Below are 16,239 nucleotides of genomic sequence, written 5' to 3' on the forward strand. Positions count from 1 at the left end.
AGAGCCGCATCTTCCTGAACTTATTAGTAATTCTCCTTACTGTCTGTCTTACAATTCTTGTGATATCAGTTTGGAGAATTTGTGGTTGGATCAGCTGATAATATTCTCATTGATATTTTTCCTTATCCAGTCACTTGTCTGCTTGATATTGTACTAATATTGTTAAGGAAAAATTATGTCTTTGCCTCTCATGGGAGTTTAAGGGTTGATGACATAAATACTTACCTCTCATCAAGTTTAATCTAGATCTGTATTCTGTACCATGCAAAAAAAAGCAAATTACAAGATGCCAAATCATCAGGAAGTTGTGTGTGATTTAAAAGCCTGGGATGTTACATCACATAAAACAGTGAATTTTAATTATTTTATCAATAGTAGATTAGTGAATGATGTATACTTTTTAACTTTTGATACAGAGTGTTTCAAGAGGAACATTAGTTGTTGGTGTTTGGCTGATCTGAGTGTAGCCATCAACATATAGATTCCTTCAATTAATCCATGTGTTTCTTTGTGTTTTTTATAGAACTTTACCAAAATGGTGCACAGTCAGCAATGTATGTAGCAATGTCTCTGTGCTGCAATGTGTTAAATCTGCCTTATGGTCGTTATAAGTGAAATAGCAAAATTCATACTAAAATCTCATTTTGGTTAATTCTTTAACTCCCAAGATCTCATTTATTTAGTAATTCTCATTACTGTTTACAATACAATTTATATGATGTTAGTTAGGAGAATTTGGGATTGGATCGATGAATAATCCCCTCATTGATATTTTTCTTTATTCTCATCACTTGTCTCCTTGATATTGTACTGATAGTTGTAAGGAGAATTTCTGTCTAGGTTACTTAAAGGGTTAATAGTCTGGAGTAGTGAATTTTAAACAAAGAGTTTGGCCAAAACATTCATTTGTAAGGAACATCCATGTGAAAACAACATGAGGGTAGCAAAGATATACTTGAGGTATTATTCATTTAGTATTGTAATGTATCAGGATGTTGCAAAATGTATGATTGTTTTTGTTAACATATGATAATGTATGATTATGCATGACAATCTCAACATGATGGCATATTTATACATATGTAAGTTTGGTAATTTTGAACTTCTGTGTGAATTTCAGGTGTTGCATTAGCAGTGAATGATTTTAGTTCTGGCATCATGTCAGCATCTGCTGGTGATGATAATAGTACTAAGGAATTGAAAAGGTTTGTTGTTCTATGCCTGCAATTACTGAATGAAATGATTTAACATGTACTAAATATTTATATTTATTTAATATATTTCTTATATTAAACTGTTGTGGCACACTTCCAACACAAGCAATGATGGACCAGACATGTAGTTTGGCTGATTTTTTTTCCCATGTGAATAACCACTGTTTTACCACATCTTATATGCTAGCTCTACTCGCTGTAACCATGCATCATGAGAACTGAAAATAAGAGGCAAACATATTTCCATATTTTTGAATGGTTAAGTCAGCTAACAAGACCCAACTTACTCCATTTGCAGTAATGTGATAGTTATGTCTTCCTCTCTTGTTGAAGTGATCAGCATCTAAATTCTCCTCACCATATCACTGCTGCATAGTACATTAAGGTCATGAGAATAAAGGAAATGATAGAAAAAAACAAAGAAGCTCTTGATTGTTGAACAACTTTTCCTTGTCAGTATAATAGAATATGTACCAGGAACAGTATTGAAAATATACACTCTGACGTCAGGGTGTAAGGAAAAGCTAATTTTAAAAACTATTTTTAGCTTCACAGGAGTTTTGTGCCTTTTTCAAATGCATTAATTGGTGTCAAGGTATGGTAGTATTTTTAGACAGGATCTACGTGTTGCTAGCAGTATTTTTCAATTCCAAGAGTTTAATTTGTTTTGTCTTATTTGTGTGTGTGTCCTCTTCTTTCTTCAAGAATCACTGGATGTTATGTCCACTAATGATGACATCACATTAGGTTTTACTTTAGAACTTTATTCCAGATTCATGCTACCAAGGTATGTGAAATATGTATTGGAAAACTTAGATCTTATTTAACTCTGTAAAGGATAACGGCTTTCCTTTCATGGGTGGGGTTAGGGAAGGGGAAAGGAGGTGATTATTTTCTTTTGGGGTGGGCCAGGATGAGAGCATAATCACAGCAGAGAGAAAAGTTCAGGATCACTGCATGTCTAAACAGAAATTCATCAGCCGGACTGTTGACTGATCAATTTTCCGTTTCCCGCATGGTTTGGGACGCGTGACTTGAACAAGAAGACTGGGTTTTACCCCCTCAATCTTTATTGCATTAAATTTTTTTAGTCATAGGCAAAAATAAATGCATCCATGTAGCACAAGGGAGTGTTTATCTGGAGAAAAAGCGCTCTTGTATTGTTAACCCTTTGAGGGAATTTGCATTTTGTATTGCTGTGCAAAAAAGGAAAGGAAAACTTTCAAACAAAGACTGGAATGGTGGAATGCTTTGCAGTATTAGTTGAATCTGGAACCATTATGTACAGATGAGCCAAAATGTGGTACTTCCAGATTGCAATTCCAGTGCCTTAACTTTGAAAACCCATTTTCCTTATTAGTTATTTTTTCTTGCTGTCCCTAGATGAACATTTTAACTGTCTAATGCACTTGTTTTGACCATTTCTAACCCAGCAGGAGATGTGTTTCTGTCGTATGTGTAAACTAGTTGAGTTTGAGAATGCCACAAAAACACTGGAAAAAGCCAAACCCAAGAACCAAGAAATGGTAAGGTTCTGACAAACACATGCTTTGCACATGATGTGCATTCTTTTGGTATCTCCCTTTTGTTTTGTTAAACATGATTGAGTATTTGCTTTCACGTGATTCACACAAGGCTGCTCATTCACTAGCAATAGAATTGAAGGTCAAGTCAAGCTTTTGAATGATTGTAGTGAATGCCACAATTAAAGAATGCCAAATTGTTTCATGCATGCTTTTTTTATTTTCAGCTTCAAAAAGCTAAAGACGATGCAGAGGAAGCATAAAATTCAATTTCAGAAGCTGCAAAGAATGAGGTGAATAAAGTGATATTAAAAAACCTTTTGTTTTACTTAGACTTTCTTACTGTTTAGCTGGAAAATTTTGCATGCTACCCTTAACTGGTGGCATTTCTCAGTTCGTTTTACAGGCAGACCACCATGCTGTTGGTTTACATGTAAGACACATGTCAAAGGATTATATTAATATTTATGCTGTTTTCATGTTAAAAATCTGAATATTAAAAAATTAGTATATACCACACAAGTGAATAGTGCTTTTTGCGCATGCTGATTGATCAGCTCAAAAGTGATCAGCAAGTACTATTAACCTCCAAGAAGCCAAAGAGACAAAAATACACACGAACAATTTTTTTCCAGACTATATTTGGTGATTTGGCAATGAATACTTTGCGCCGGTGTATTAAGCAGAGGCAAAATGGTATAAATAATAATAAAAATAATAAATAATTGTTAAGGGCACATAAAGGGAAATTGTCATGTGGCTCTAACTGCAGCAGACAATCTGCTTTCTTGATTGATTTTAATTCTTCTTTTTTAATATAGATGATCTGTTACAATAGGTGAAGGGTGTTGAGCCTGCAAGCCAGTCTTATCCAGTACACTGAATCGCGGTTAAAGAATAGAAGAGATACCTATGCCATTTTGGCCAAGCTATTGCATGACATGAAAAAATCTGCTTAATCACTCAGGGCAAAGAAAAGAGATGACAACGTAAATTGGTAGCCAAAATTTATTGTTAATTTTCTTTATGAAATTGGATTATGTTAATTTGACACGGATAAAACAAAAATAATTTTTAAAATGACACAAGGTTGTTTCAGGCATTGACTCACTCCAGGTTAGTAAAACAGAGTGAAGACTGTCACAAAAAAGTGAAACAGCGAGAGAAGCTCGGGTCAAGTGGGATTCATTGAGTGACTCAACCCAAGCCTCCCTTGCTTTTTCACTTCTCTGCTCCTATAAGCGGCATTTACTATCACACTTTTTTTTACCCACTGAATGCCTGGAACAGGCTATTCAGGCACTAATCATAACCATTACAATTTCTTCAAATGTGATTGGTGCATTAGCTGCATTATTTTTCTCTTATCTTTCTGTACAGCTTTAATTGGACAGCGTAATTGGACAGTAGTAGTGAGTCGTGACCTCTCACGCGAAAACGTTCCTTACGGTATCCGTTCGAACGGTCGAACGCACGGTATGTGAACGGATGACAAACGGATAGAGAAACCGTTTAAAATGGATGCCGTGAACGGCTGAACGGCTTCAGAAAAATTTCGAACGGTTGAGGTCGAACGGCTGAACGGCTAAAGGAAAATTTCGAACGGTTGAAGTCGAACGGTTGAACGGCTAAAGGAAAATTTCGAACGGTTGAAGTCGAACGGCTGAACGGCTTCAGAAAAGTTTCGAACGGTTGAAGTCGAACGGCTGAACTGCTGAAGGAAAATTTCGACCGGCTGAACGGCTGAAGTTTTCAACGGATAAGGTCAAAGTAAACGGTTGAACGGCCGATCAAAAACATTCGAACGAAATGACAGTAATTAAGATAAATGTGACACGCACCGCTAAGATCTGAAAACTGATAGAAAACCTAGAATAAATCTAATCCTGTTTTGAAAATAATAAGTCTTTTGAGAGTAAAGCAAATTCGTTTTCGCGGGGGAGAAACAAAAGCCGGTAATAGTCTGCGTTCTCTTTTAAAATAATTGTCATGCAATCATTTCCAGAATTCGTAATGTAACGCCATTAATTGACTTTGTAAACATCTCGTTTCCGAACACAGGCGACGCTGTACTGTTGGTTCGGCAAGCATGCTCTAAACAAAGCAGAGTTTAATTCCTTGCAGAGGGGAAACACGCTATATTAGGAACCTTCAAGTGTTTACCAAACTAACTTTAGTCTGTCCGATGTACTCTTGACTGATCGCAGTGCGAAGACTATTAACTTTGACAGGATCACGGCTCGAAACATCCCTTCCAAAGGAATTGTAAGCTATGGTTTCAAAACATATCGCCAGCCGTTCGCCACGAACATCCAGTTCGAACGGCTCACAACTTTTTTGAAACGTATAGCTCCAGCCGTTCGAATGGCTCCCAATTTTTTTTGAATGGATAGCTCAAGCCGTTCGAACGGCTCCCAATTTTTTTGGAACGGATAGCTCCAGCCGTTCGAACGGCTCCCAATTTTTTTTGAACGGATAGCTCAAGCCGTTCGAACGGCTCCCAATCTATTTGGAACGGATAGCTTCAGCCGTTCGAACGGCTCCTAATTGTTTTTGAACGGTAGCTCAAGCCGTTCGAACGGCATCCCATCCCGTTCGAACGGCTGATGAACGGCTTACGAACGGCTATCCGTTTGAAAACGGCAAACCGTAAGGAACGTTTTCGCGTGAGAGGTCAGCAGCCACTTATCCTTAAAAAAAATTTGTAGAATTTCCAAAATGGAGACATATTTTTTACTTTAGACACTGCCTCTACCAGAGATATTTGACCTAAATGTATTTGTTGTTTTCGGAAGTTATAACAGCTATGATTAATTGGTAACAAGACTTGTTGACATTGAATTCTGTCTGTAATCATACTCATGATTGACAAATTGGACTCCCGCCTTGCATTCATCAAATTTTTTCAATCACTTGTATGATTACTGATTGAATTGGACTCGACTCAGTCCTTTTACTATTATAAATTGGCTGGAAATGGTGGCAAAAATCTAGCAATGACTTAAAAATTAATCAGCATATATTTAGTGACAGGAATAAATTTTTCAATTTTGTTAAGGCTCCCAGCCTTGAATCAAGGCCCCAAAACATTCAGTAAACACTCAACATGGTGAATTTTCACCTTTATCTTATTTCAGACCTTTTACTGCAGATCACAATTAAACTGAAAAGTGAATGAATTTCTTTACATCTCATAAAAGAATATTTTTATTAATTTCAAATGAATGGGTTTAAAATGTGCACAGTTTTCTACATACTTTTGGAGTATTGGACACTCTGGAAAAAAATTCCTTTCCAATCCTCTGAAAAGTACCTAAAAAATTGATTTCGTTTGTAGTGAAAAGCTTTTAAAATTTGTATTAGATATAGTGATGGTAGGCTTTTGTTTGAATTGCTTTATTATTACCTGTTTAGTTGACTTCAATGCAAATATACTTCTCATTGTGATGTGTAATTTGTTTTATGTTAGAATGGGCCATATACAATGCTACTTGTCCTTTTAGCTCTACCAAAGCTCTTGCGTCTCGAAATTGGTGACTCCCCCCCCCCCACCAAGCCCCACCCCCTCCCCCCTCCCCACTCCCCTCCCCACCCGGCTAAAAGAGCCACTTTATGAGAAGTGGCCACTTCTCGAAGTATCACTGACGTAAGAGGCTTTGTGAAGGTCGATTGAAGTCCTTACCCTCATTAACGAGTTTTCCACACCCTTCGAAAAAGAGGACTCCCTGGGGCCGAGTCATTAGTTACTCCCTGAAGGGGAGGGTGGTGCGGGCCGGAGTATTTTGGTTTTAGAACAATAAAATTTACCAAATCTCCCCATAAAGCTCCGTGGTATTATATTGATCTTCGCTAATCAGCAGTCAATCTTCTACAGTTGTTCTGATCTTTCAAGTCCATGTGATCCCACCCTCTCCCCTAAAAAAAAAAAAAAAGAGATTTCCCACAACCTCTCGGACTATAAAAAATGACTCTTCCTTAAATTTCGTTGATTAACCAGAATTTTTAAGCGCAAAACGAATAAAATTCCTTAATGACCCTCCTCCTCCTCCAAACCCTACCCCAGCCTTCAATTTAGTCATCTGCAGTTTGAATGCCGATAAGATCCGGCGAAAATCTGTCTGCCGGTGACGTAAAAGTCAACAATTTCATCAGATATGCTGCGCTATGCAAATTGGCTTTTAGTTTTGATCGTGGTTGTTCTCAAGCAATACTTTGTCATTTTGCTGGCTGAAAACGACGACGTGTTCCCTCAATCGTTCCTGAAATCCTTAAAGAAGTAAGTATAGATCACTTGTAAGCTAAATTTGAGACGCAAATTCCAACTAGTGTTTGATTACAACGAGACATAGCTTGGCGTGAGATCCATGAAGGGTGTTGTAACAAATTGTTGCTCGTAAGCTCAAACTACAAAGCTTAACGGCTTTACGAACTAGTTCAACCCTGCTTCATTTTAATCATTTACAAAATGCTAAATCGATTCCGTTTTGCATACAACAATTTGGAAATTTGTCTTTTATTCCGTGGAGAACTTGACAGAATTACTACGATTCTTGATTTGCTGAATTTCAAATCGTTTGAAAAGACTGTGGTAATTCATCGTCGTCAAGTACAATATTAGATAAAGTATTATCGTTAAATGCGCTTTGTTTGATGTACTGATCGGGACATTTTGGATGTTATTGATAAAGGATCATGAACTTTCTTGTCGATTTAGTCATTGTGTATGTTTTGATGTTGGGGAAGTTTTGCGAATGTATGTACGAGGACACCGTGAAAATAAACTGACAAAAACAACTCCGCAGTCGATCAGAGATCTTTCCGAATTCACAATTACTTTCCCCTAATTTTGTAACCTTATATGCTCCTAGCTGGCGGTGTATTTTGATGAATAAATTATAAGTTGTGTTATTGCTGAAGATTGTGAACTTTCTACTGAATTGTTCGTTCGAAAGTTTTTCCTCCGGTGAAAGATTCTCAATTTAAAACTTTCTCCTTGTTTGCCCCAAGAATTGTTTCAATGCGGTTCAAAAATAAAATTTGAGCGGAACATTCTAGAAGAAGACATGCGAATATGGTTGACCTCTGTTCAAGAGCTTACTCCAGTTACTTGAAATATCACACCAGACACGACTACACTTAGAAAATCGCCAAATTGAGTATTTTCCTGATGTTGTCTTTTGTCTGCCTTGAATTCAAAGAGGGAATGTGGAATTGTGTACAAGTAAACCCCCCTTCCCTTCTCCTCAGAACGCACTCCTGCCGATTCGAGAATTCGAGCTGATGTGCTTTGCTTTTTATAATTTTTTTACCTACATCGGACTAAACAGCTTAGCTTACACTTAACGGTTCAACGCACAAATGTGACGCTTGCGGTTTTCGACGCAAATAAAAAAGACTCAGTGTCATTGGCTTATTATTTGTTGGGGTCACAATACGTAACACACTGATTTCACTTTGAATTCGTGTTCCTGTTTACGCGTTGAAGGCTGGTTGCGCGTGATTAATTTTTTGTTTCTTGCCTTGTCTGGTTGAAATTTTGACGCTTACACGGAAATCAAAACGAACTGTTATACTTACTGCATAGATTCTTTTAAGAAGATTTTTACAGTCTGTTAAAAAAAGCTTTTTAAAATATGTTTTATCCTTGTTTCTGCTCTGAAAAGGACTTTAATCAAAAGATTCTTGAACATAATTTTAACTTGATTGTTGTAGTAATCACACAAGGCACACGTGCCTGAAGGTTGCCCCTTTATCCGCCTTTTTCTTTAGTCGATGTTGTTACAATGATGGTTATATTAATGCCCCCCTCCCCCCCCCTCTCATCCACTTTCGCTGCTAAGTGAGTTTTCTAGAAAAATACCAATAGGACCGGGGAAGGGGTCATATCTCATACCCTAAGGTGAGCAACTCCTTTGTTATCCTAATTTCAGTTATTTAGTCTTTAGTCACTTTATGGATTCGTAAATCGCCATTCTGATAAAGGACTTAGAACAAAGAATTCTATCATGACAGGAGAAAGGAACATTGTGGACCTTTGTTCAAAATTTCACATTTTCTTGTTTGAAAAATGTCACGCCAGAAACGCGTGCAGTCAGCAAATCACCAAAATTTAGTATTTCCGTGTTCTATTATCTACTTTCCATTTATGCGAGCGATGTGAAATGGTGTCTATGCGAGGAATTTTTACAGACTTTTGTAGAGCGAAGTAAGTTTCAAAAAGAATTAAGATGAACGGGTTAAGGCACATTGTTTGGTTATTTTTCTGGGGGCAAAAATGGACCAATGATGAAACAAAAGCGAATTCAATGATAGTCGGTAAAACAAATGATATACTTCATAGAAGGTCGCTTATTATTTCAAAGGGATCTCTTGCCTTAATCTGGGGAAAGTCTTTTACTGAGGCTATATTCATTGGTCTACCCGTCATTTTGACTTATCTTCAACGATCAATTATTTCGGGTGAGTGCAACCAAACGTACCCAAGAGGAAATAGATTATCTTGTCTCAATTGACGCAACCCAGTAACCTACTCAGTTAAGTAATTACTTTAGCGAATAAAGAGATATGGCCTGTTGGTATGACATCATATTCATTTGATAAACGCCTTAGAAGTATTATCTTTTCCGTTTAAAGTTTCTCGAAGTGTTTTGTTTGTAAATTATGATCTTTCGGATTAGCCCCCTCTCAAGTGAGCCACGAATTTTGTACACTATTGTAGGGCGAAAGAAGTTTGAAAAATAATCTTGACAAATGCATAGCACCTGCAGAGTGCAGACTTTAAAGCTTGTGAGATCTCTGGTGTGGGAGATTAAGAAGGAAAAAATAATAATAATAATAATAATAATAATTTTTTTTTTTTTTTATCAAAGAAAACTACTTCTTTTCGCTAAGTATATTTTAAAATCATGTTCCAAACGTCAGTATTCCTTAGAAGGACGCCTGTTATTTCCAATAGTAATCCTTCTTCCCGCCAGTTTTCATCAAAAATTTCGTTTCGTTTTTCAGTATTCCTTCATTACGCAGGATCAGCTGCGAATGTAATCCTTGACTGATTACGGTCACATAAACCGTGGACAGAAAGTAAACATTTTTCGGAATACTTGCAAAAGAAACCTTAAGGAATAGAAACTCAGTAACTGTGGCAGTGCTCGATGCAGAAGGCGCAGCCTAGCTGCTTCCACCGGTAGGAGTCCAGAATGTCTAACAGCTTATAGAAGAAGTTTTGATATTCATTAAATAATTGGGTCAAAGCGTTTCAAATGTCTGTGTCATTATGTGATAGGAAGCGATGGACCGAAAATGACAACAAACTACTCTCAATACATGTAAATTTTAAAAATACCTTCCATGTCGCCCTGCGTTTGTTCAGCAAGAAATCATATGTGGCCAGAACAAAAGAGTCGCACACGAAGTGCAGCTGAGTGTGTCACTGATGTTCTTACCACGGTTGTGATGTCATCTGTGATCTGTTACTGTAAAGAGCCTCGGCAACATGGATTCTATTTGTTTTATATAATAAAGGCATTTGTCCTCCAAACGATCATATACCTTTGCTGCTGGTGCACCTTTAACAGCACGTGATTCTAAATTGTTCGACCTTTGATTGCAGACAGTTCAAGTATTCCCAAGGTTTGTCAAACTTCTAGAACGGTTTGTATTATATAACTCACTGATTACAAAGTGAGTTCCAAGTAACCTTTTAAACGGAAATTGCGTGACATGACATCTACGCATTCACGGTTTGGTTAAGATTGAAATAGGAGACGTGATAATTGGAGTGGTGGGATTGAGGAGAGAGTGTTCGAAGTTTGTAAAGTGGTGAACGTTTATGATAACCAATTGAGAGTAGAGTGTACCCCAAAAGTGCGTTACACTTTTTCTCTGAATTTATTTTTGTTTCCGCTCTTTAGCTTCAGAGTAATAATTTATTTCCTTTCACCAAGAAACCAAGTGTTACAATTTTACTAAAATTAAAGTTAACTGTCACTTGCGGTGTGTATCATCTTCATCATCATCATCGCTCGTTGGGCCAGTAGGGCATAAGGCCGTCACATGGTCCGCCCAACCTCCCTGTCGCGTGCCGCTGCCCAGGCCACATTCCATCTCTTCCACTTCGCCTTGCCTCTTCCTCTTTCGAGAGTCCTTCTCCAAGTGGTCTTTGGCCTCCTCTTGCCCTTCGACCTTCTGGTGTCCACCCTAGTGCCGTAAAACAGTTGTTCACACCCTCTCTCCTGAGTACGTGTCCTAACCAGTTCCACCTTCTTCTTCGCACCTTGCAACTAATTTCATTGATCTCTGCCATTTCAACTACTCTCTTATTTTTCATTCTATGCTGCCATCTGATCATCAGTTTCCGTGTTAGGCACTGGCATTAGAAACTGTTCAGTTTTCCTCCACCGGTCTTTGTGATCTTCCATGTTTCACGACTATATAACAGGACCGGTTCGACTAAGTCTTGAATAGGCGTATCTTGGTTCTCCCTCTTATTCCTCTGATTGCCCACACCTTCCATGGCCTCTGGAATGCACCGCGTGCTTTCTGCGGTCTGTTTCTTATATCTTCACCGTCTCCACCTTCCCTGTCTACAATGGCTGCTTCCTCCGTCAATCTCCTTGTCTTTACACCCAAGTCTTTAAACTTGGATGAAAGTAGAGCGATGTCATCCGCAAAATCAAGATCCTCTGACACTGTTGTTAAATTCCACCGTATCCCTCTTCTCTTGTCTGTTGTTGTCTTCCTCATGATCCAACCCATAGACATCAAGAATAAGAATTCTGACATTACACATCCCTGCTTTACTCCTGACTTAATCTTGAACCAGTCTGATATCTTCCATCCGTCGATTACGGCGCATTTCAACACTTCGTATATGCCTACTAGAACGCTCACCATCTTTCGCGGAATTCCTTAGCTCCCCATGATCTTCCACAAGCTTTCTCTGTCATCCGAATCGAAGGCTATTTTCAAAGTCCACAAAGTGCGTTTACAGACTCGCACTCCACTCGTTTGCCTGCTCTAAGATGTTATTTTTTAATTATAAGGATCTGTTCAGTTGTACTGTCATTGGTCTAAAGCCAGCTTGCTCTTTTTGAAGCGTCTTGTCTACAAGTTCAAGTTTCAAGCTCAAGTTCAAGTTTATTATTTTACACTGTTTACAGAAAAAATAACTTAACATAACATGATTTACAATGAGATAGAAAATGACAAACAGAACTTAATTAGAAGAAAGAATATTTAATCATGTACAGTGACCAAAGTGGCCAATGAGCTTTCGAGTTCGTCACTGTCATGTGTAGATATAAGTTGGGGTTGGCCGCATATTAAATATAATTTAAATAAATAGTTACATTAAAGACGATACTGTTATCGTAAGAGAAGAAAGGCATACACAAATGCAAGTTAGAATAAAAGGACAACTGTATATTGTGAAGCATTATCTTATATAGCTAACAGTTAAACTATGGTCAATTTTGAGTACTCAATAACAATCTTTTATACCGCTTTTTGAATAGCATGTATGGAAAACGTTTAAATTCAGGTGGTACAGGTTCCCAAATTTTTATTGCAGAGAATTTAAATGTAGACATAGCATAATTAGTGCGTACTGATGGCTAGAGCACCACCTCTACACCTTTCTTGATCCGCCCTAGCGGCATCATTTGGAGTATTTTACTCATGATAGGTAGCAAAGTCACTCCTCTCCAGTTGTTGCAATCACGCAAATCACCTTTCTTGAATATCTTGACAACAAGTCCATTCTTCCACACTTACGGCCACGTTTCAGTTTCCCAAAGCCTGTTATAACATCTAATCAGCCTACCTGCGGTGTATTACATGTCAGCTCTCGGTAGGTCTGGGCCCACTTCATCTTTTCCAGCCACTTTCCGTGGCTTTGTCTTACTTAGCGCGTCCTTAACCTCTTGTACTCGCTATCTTCCCACATCTATTTCCTCAACTACTCCAGTTCTCCTGTTTCTTCTTTCTCTCCCACTGGATTTGTTGGGTCATCTCTGTTTAAAATTTCACTCAAGTGCTCTACCCATCTCTGCAATCTTTCTTGTGATTCTGTCTTAAGCATCCCTTTTAATGCATCCGGCTTCTGTAACATGCGTTTCTTTCTACAGGGCAGGGTCGTTAACCCTGCGCCTAAACTCCAACTTGAGGACCAGGGGGTCACTCTTAGTCTAGTTTTTTACCCATCGATCTGTTCGGCATGGGTGACCTTACCAGGAGTGTAGGTCTGCAGCCAGCATAGTTCTAGGTGTCATTGAGATCAGATTGGCGAATTTCTCTTGTGTTTATGTAAGAGTGATGGTTGGTTTAAAAAAAAGATGGTTTTCGTCTTGCCACGAGCGTGGGACAAAGAAAAAATGAGTTACGGGTGGATAAACTCAGTGCGGTTATCAAAAAAGTTTTCAATAATTCTTTATGAAAGTTTCAATTTGCTGTTTTTTTTCTCTTTAGTTAAATGCAAGATGTTCAAACGCGATTCTCTGAAAAAAAAAATACTCCTAAAGAGAGCGATACATATCATAGCGCGAACAATTTTCACGCTGATACAGTTTAAAAAGGAAAACGCTAATTTTCCATCTGTGATTTTCTGATAGCACAGCTAAGAATTCAAGCTAAGAGCTCAGGGGCAGCAATGCTCATTTTTCTTGTTTTCATGCGAAAAAGAATAAAATTTTGGTCTGATTTCTATCTTTGCAAGATGTTCCGTAAACCATGAAAAAATCGACATGCATCACTCGGTGGGCGTTTAGATTAAATTTATTGCCAAGAGATATTGTTTCTCTTCTCTTTTCATTATTATTACTTCTTTTAAAAATTTTTATCAGGGGAAGTGGGATTGGTTAGCCTTTCACTCCCAGTGGTGATCACTATGAATCTTCTTCCTATGATATCCATACATTATTCAGCAGACAGGTGATGAGAATATTCAAACTTATCAGGTAGAAGTTGTTATCTTGATCTAACATCAAATTCTTGTATCCAATTAAAAAGGAAATGTGTAGCACAAAGAGGGGAGAATTTACGATCAGATCTTGAAAGTAAAAGGTTTAACCTCCCCCCAGTCCACCCCTGTTTGCCTATTATCCACGTTTTATAGAGGGTTTCTCCTCAGAATTATTTAGCGTCAAAGGTGTTAGTTCGTTTGAAACGCCTTGAACGTTTCATGCCTAACAGTCCTATAACAAATTTCATAATGACCATAACATGCCTCAACTACTCTCGATCTGAATTTTCCAAAGTGTTGGATTGAGTATCATTACGAAACCGAGTGATAATAAAATTCTAGTTATATTAACCTATTTATTCAGAAGTTAATCGAATTCTCCGCATGGTTGCAAGCTCCTAATTTTCTTGCCCTCTTACCGGCTCGATCGGAGGTGAGGTCATCAACATTTCAAGAGAATGATTATTGGATTCTGAAATACAATACATGCTTTATGCAAAGTTAACGGCACCTTCTTCCTTTCTTCGATTTTTGTCATCGCGAAAGGAATATTTATATTCAGCGAATCTCGACTTTGTTTGGCAAGAATCTATTCATTCTCAGAGAGGCTCCTTAGAGAAAGGTATTTTTTTGGCTATTTTTGTACCGTTTGGAACATTGAAAACATGGTTATTCTATGTATCATTCAGTTGTTACCTGCTGATGACGTGCCGTCCATAATTAATCATCGCCCATGATCGTCATCTCTATTATTTCGACTCGGTTGTTAAATAATTATTTTGAAGCCTATAGTTTTTGAGAGACATTCTTTAACACCGTACAAGTACTGATTCTAATTGTAATTGTAATCATGGGGTGACTTCGACGTACATTAGATTATTGTTGTGTTAATACCATTATCTCAATATTTCAATATTTTTTTTTAATACTTCGGCTTCTGTATGTGTTATCTCTGATAAAGTGCTTGTTAAATAAGCTTTGCTTATATAGTTCTAGATGTAAGTGATCGTTATAGCTGAATTATAGTCGCACATTCACTTGTTTTCCTCTTGACAAAAAAAGGAAAAAACTGCTGAAGTATTTTGTCATAAAATAGTACATTTTATAGGAAGAAAACAAAAAAAAATTGAAGTGAGGGAGAGATCATGCAATTCTGATAACTTATCGTTATCAATGGACGGGAAACACACCGTGTGCTAGAATATAAAAAAACAAACAAACAAACATTTGTCGGACAATTCTCTTCACATCACCTGTCGGCTAGATAAACTATTATGTATTTTGGTTAAGTTGCATTATTTGTTCTTGGCCGCTCGATCTCAAGTAAACGATTACTACTAATAACTTAAAAAAAAATGAAAGATAAAATGATGGTGATAAGAGAAAATAATATAAGAAATAATAAATGATAAATAAATAATAATAATAATAATAAATAATAATAATAATAATAAATAATATAAAATGATGGTGATAAGAGAAAATAATTATTAGACATGAAAAGAGAACGAAACAAACCAAACCGAAACAACAAAATTGAAAAGCAAAACGAGACAAATGATAATAATTAAAACAATAATAATAATGATAATAATAATAATAATAATAATAATAATAATAATGATTATAATAATAAACATTAAGAGAAACTTGTAGAAAAGCTTAAATTTCAAAATTTTGTAAAACGACTGTATCCAAACAGCTAGCGGTTAATATTAAAGAAAAAGTTTTTCCAGATTCCCATAAGGAGTTGAGACTCGAACCTCCTGGTTCCGCGGAATTCGACAACTATGGGCTCAAATAGTCTAATGACGCCATTAAACCTAATGTTATTTGTCTCCAGATGGCGGATCAATATCAGTATCTGGGCAACTGCCCACCTACCCCTCCCCTAACTCAGCATTAACCCTAACTTGTCATCAATTGACTGTTGTTGGGTTAGGGGAGGGGTAGGTGGGCAGTTGCCCAGATACTGATATTGATCCCAGATGGCTGCAAACTGGAAGGGTCTGTTTCTTGATTGGCTGATTTAAAAGATTGATGTTGTCAAAGCTTTAATTTGTGATCATCTGAAAGAATAATAAGCTAATTTGCCGATCAGATCTTCGTTAAATGACAATTTATCCATCTCTAGATTATCGTTATTCATATCTTTATTATGACTGGTATTTGTTTTTTTTTACAGTTACAAGTATCATTGTCATTATTATTGTAAATACTATTATTATTTTCTCTCCTATCCTAAGAGAACAGTCTTTTTCCCGCGAGTAAATACCTGTTTCCTCGGAGGGTTTCTCTCTAAAACACCTCGAAGACAACATCGAAGGTAATTGCTCATTTGAAACGCGTTGAACTTTTAAAGCTTAAAAGTGCTCAATCAAATTTGATATCAAGAAGTTTCGATTTTGTCAAATTCAGTTTCTTTTACCGTGCTGGAATGAGTATCTGTAAGGAGCAGATTGGTGATAAAATTCTAATTAAGCTTGCCTATTCAGAAGTCACTTCAAGTGGCTTCAGGAATGCTGTGACGAACAAGTAACACAGT

General features: G+C 37.2%; 1 protein-coding gene and 1 long non-coding RNA gene across 7 annotated transcripts in view; both read left to right on the plus strand.

Annotated features, from left to right (window-relative positions):
• Positions 1-1,675: 1,675 nt before the first annotated feature.
• On the plus strand, positions 1,676-6,175 carry LOC113668814 (uncharacterized). Of its 4 annotated transcripts, none has more exons than XR_016186626.1 (5): positions 1,676-1,809; positions 1,920-2,001; positions 2,648-2,740; positions 2,965-3,030; positions 3,132-6,175. It is a non-coding gene; the product is annotated as an uncharacterized LOC113668814 (long non-coding RNA). The 4 variants fall into 4 exon arrangements; XR_016186624.1 differs by having other exon boundaries at positions 3,559-4,247; XR_016186625.1 differs by lacking the exon at positions 1,676-1,809 and having other exon boundaries at positions 1,869-2,001.
• Positions 6,176-6,860: 685 nt separating this feature from the next.
• The window catches only part of LOC113668816 (uncharacterized), a 112,673-nt gene continuing 103,294 nt past the window's right edge, over positions 6,861-16,239 (plus strand). Inside the window, exons 1-3 of one of the 3 annotated variants that reach the window (XR_016186606.1) lie at positions 6,861-7,013; positions 10,347-10,387; positions 15,941-16,020. The gene's annotated coding sequence lies outside the window, so the exon portion shown is untranslated. The remainder of the gene's footprint in view (positions 7,014-10,346; positions 10,388-15,940; positions 16,021-16,239) is intronic. The other 2 variants (XR_016186607.1, XM_089206438.1) reach the window with 2 other exon arrangements.

The sequence above is a fragment of the Pocillopora damicornis genome, chromosome 5 (assembly GCF_964200805.1).
Source record: "Pocillopora damicornis chromosome 5, jaPocDami1.2, whole genome shotgun sequence".
NCBI lineage: Eukaryota > Metazoa > Cnidaria > Anthozoa > Scleractinia > Pocilloporidae > Pocillopora > Pocillopora damicornis.